A 4348-nucleotide genomic window follows, 5' to 3' on the forward strand; every position below is an offset into this window, starting at 1 on the left:
TTCTGCTCATTCAGAATGCAAAAACTCTGGCCACCCTAGAAGCAAAGTAAGGGTACACATTAAAGAACAAATACATTTCCAAACTGCTTACATGCAAATGCCTTCTAGGCTGGTAACTACCTGAAATGGCTTCTTTAAGGAATGAGTAAAATAAATTCAGATAGATTTTTAAGTTGATAGGGTCCCTTTGAGTTCCTAGTAATACAGGGAAAAGTTTATAGTCAAAAGATATCTGCAGCAGCATTTCTATTGACAATGGGGTGTTATAAACCCTTTTCAATTAAATGTTGAGCCTAAACCATTTGAAAGCATGCCTCCTGAATAAGCTGTGATAAGTATGGCACAGTCTTTCTAAAAGCAAGTCTCAGGTCCTCCCACAAAATATAAAGCATCGCTTGTGCGTGTTAAAATTCAGCCACTAGAGGGCTCTCCCATCTGCCCCAAAGCCAAGCCTTCGGACTTCCTTCTTCAGAGGAGGTTCCTCCGCTTTGCTCACAATTGTCATCACATATAAATACATATATAATCTCAAAGAGATACTCAAAGTACAGAGTATGTAACCCAGCGATAAAAACAGCCATTTTATGGTAGCTGAACTAGTTTTAGGTTCATTCTATTTCCAAGTTTAGACTTGCTGGAGCTGGTCTGGTCTTTCACCATCCTCTTGCTGTTTGTGTTTATAGAATGATACAGCTCCTCCTCACCAATGCTTCTTATCCTCCCAAGGGCCAAACACAACAAAGTGCTAGCACAGCAGGGACTTTAATCCCATGTTATTTTTAAATAAGTACCATTTGTGTTAACCTCAGTTTCATGGGTCTACATTTGTATACAATATCCAGAGCCTGGCAGAATCATAAGCCAGTCCTACCTCCCTACTATCATCTACCCATGAGGAACAATATTACATTTCACTTAAAAAAAGTTGTACAAAACCAAAACTAATTAAGTTTTCGCATAGTTTTTTAAAAGGGTTTAGCTTTCAAAAATTTTCCTGCTGTGTCTGGAGCTCACACATTGCAGCATCATACTGTTGCATGCAAGTAAGTGAAACCCATTAGTGCACATTCGCTGTTCAAGATTAGGTGCCAGAAGTAAATAGCGAGAAAGTTAAATTAGATCCTTTCGATTTTGATGTTCTAAGGCACTAATTACAAGGTGAGAGTTGCTTTTAATTAAATTGTTTGTAATTCTGCATCTGACTGATCAACACATTTAGTCGCACTGTGCTAATACTAGCAACACAAAGGCACTCACACAGTATATGACAGTGGTTCTCAACCTTTCCAGACTACTGTATCCCTTTCAGGGGTCTGAAACCCAAGCCCCACCACCCGAGGCTGAAGCACGTAACTTAGCTTTGCGGGCTCCCTTGTGGTGTGGTGTCCCAAGCAATTCCCCTGCTTGGCACCCCTAACACTGGTCCTGCACTTGCAACCCACCTAAATCTGTCCTGTGACCCCCTTGGGGTTCACAACCCCCAAGTTGAGAAACACTGATCTAGAGGAGTTGATGTACTCCCTGGAAGACCTCTGTGTACCCCTGCTTGAGAACCACTGGTATATGATGTATCTAGCTAAAGAAGAGGTGGGAAAATAGCTGCAGAAAATCAACACAAATACAGCTGTGTTCCTGGCATATCTATCGACAACTGTGTGTGCATGCAACATATACCCAGACACTCTTTATACCAGGGGTAGTTAATTATTTTTTGTCAAGGTACAGACTCCAGAGTAAAGAATAAAATTCCAGGATCCAGTCAAAAACGTCTGGTGGCCCAGATTTGGCCCACAGTCCACCTACTGACCACCCTGCTTTACACACACACACACACACACACACACACACACACACACACACACACACACACCCCTTCTCAATGAGTGAGCATAACCTGTACAGTACATGTGCATACACAAGGGCTACTCGTGCACTAGCTCTAACCCCTGCAAACGCTGCCCCTATGTGCTGCTACACTACTAATGCACGATGTAGTACATACCCGGGCATAATCTCATCCTGTGCCCCCGCACGCCCCGCACCGCCCCGCCCAGCCCAGGAGCTCTCGCCACGCCCCAGGATGCTTAAACTAGTAGTGCTGCCGCGCATGCGCCTTGCCCCTATGGGGGGGGAGGGGAAGAAACCTTACCCGGCCCCAGGCGATCACATCATCGGTGCCCGGGTCCTCCACCAGGGCCCAGAGCTTGGCCAGGAAGCCAGGCACGGGGGCGGCGCCGGGACCGCCGGCCGCCACCACCGCTTCCTTCATCCTCGCGCACAGATCGGAGACGACGCAACGGACAGCCACACCCAAAGGGCAGCACCAAAGCCAACGACGCTACGTGAGAGGCGGGACCTCCCTTCGCGAGCCTCCTCATTGGCTGGGCCATGCCGGCTCTGGCCCCGCCCCCTTCTGGGCGCCCCCACCGCGAGCGTGGCGGTTGTTGGGGCGGGGCGGGGCCTTCAGGTCCTCGATGACGTCAATGGAATGCCCGTAAAGGGCCAAACAACATAAGACGCTGCGTTGCGCAGTTTGGTTTGCAAATGGCCTCGCAGCCAGTGTTTAAACCTGGCCCCGGGACAGGGAGGGGCCGCTTGTGAGGAGAGCGTGGGGGGAGGGGCAGGTTTAGGCGGCGACACTGACAAGTTGGGGCGGAGGGGGCGCTCAGCTCCTGAGCCTCCCGCCGCTGACACACACTTCGGGGTACCAGCCCCCCTCGTGCACATCTGTAACGGCACATGACCCAGCATGGGGGGACGACGACTGGTGCAGTATTGCCAAGGGTCAGGCTTTTACTGGATGTTTTTCCTTGAAGCTTCGGCTCCTGCAGTCATGTCCTAAGGATGGGAGCCACACGGGGATGGAGGTGGTGCACCTCTGAGCAGCATGGCAGCTACCGCGAGAGCGACACACAAAGCCTGAGTGAGGTGTAGGGTGACCAGATGTCCAGATTTTATAGGGACAGTCCTGATATTTGAGGCTTTTTCTTATATAGAAGCTTATTACCCCCCACCCCTTCCCAATTTTTCACACTTGCTGTCTGGTCACCCTAGTTAGGCGCCTAGGCTCCCTTTACATCGAAGGGGGGAGAGACAGGCCCCTAGGAATGCGATCCACAAAGCCAGCATATCTAAACTACCTGGCAAGCTGCCTAACCTCGTCAAAGGGCAATGCCAAGGAGCGGGGTGTGTGCTAAGCCTATCTCCGCTTAGCCTTTCACACAGAAGAACCCAGTACCTGGAGTCAGGCAGCTTAGGTACTTTTTCAGGGGCAGCTGCCTCACTCCATGCAAAACAGCGGGAGGAGGTAGTGGCAGTGGTGCTGCGCTCCTTATAGGCTTTATCCTAGTCACGGACCTCCCCTGAGAGGTGGGAGACAGACTCCTGATCAAATCCCCCCTGCCTATTGCTGTGAGGGGTATGATCCTGGGTCTCCCACTTCCCAGGTAAGTACTCTAACCAGTGGACTAAACGTTATAAGGTGGGCACAACTTTTTCCTCCAGCTAGATTTTGAATGGGACTCGATCTACTAGATAGCCTCTATGGTTGCCAATTTTGGTTGGATGTATTCCTGGAGATTTCATCACATGACAATCTTCAAGAATTAAAGATTAATCTCTCATTCCTGGAGACTCCAGGTCAATCTTGGAGGGTTGGCAACTCTACCTCTGAGCACAGCTACCACATCATGCCCCACCTGCAGCTTAGGTAGCCAAATGCCTATCTTCCCTGGTTCGTGACTTGCTTGTTGGCTTGAGTGAGGCAGCAGTGTGTATGCCCAGACACAGAAACATAGCTGCCTAGGGAACTTTGAAAACTTAATGCCTAAACTCACTCGATGCCTTACAGGGTTCAGCAGGAGTTTTGTGGGTTGCCGTGGTGGGATTTAGGCACCTTTATATCTTTGTGGATCAAGGCCAAAGATTCTAGTTCTCATTGTGGAGAACCAGAGTGTACCCACAAGGCACAGAATTTTTTCTTTTTTTTTTTTTAAATTCTCCATTATTTTTTACAATCTTATTATTTTTGGAGGACTGACTTCTGACTTTTCAGCACTTACAGTTAGCAATACTGCACATCTCACGGGTACGCTCTTTGTGGGCTGAGTCTAGCTGCAATGCAGAGATGAAGCAAGAGAACTTGTTGAGCTTCACCAGTAAAACAACCCTACCAGCTCTTTTCTAATTGGTCTGTTTTTATTGACATGATTAGGACAGGAGTCAGCTAATCTGCAGTTGCAACGGTAGACAAGTGTTATAAAAACTTCTAGCCTTATCAGCATTTGAATTCTCTACATCTGTAGTTTCTCTATTAAGCTATACGGTTTTCCTCATGTTCTGCAGCCAA

This window comes from Emys orbicularis, chromosome 9 (genome assembly GCF_028017835.1).
Source record: "Emys orbicularis isolate rEmyOrb1 chromosome 9, rEmyOrb1.hap1, whole genome shotgun sequence".
NCBI classification, from domain to species: Eukaryota; Metazoa; Chordata; order Testudines; family Emydidae; genus Emys; species Emys orbicularis.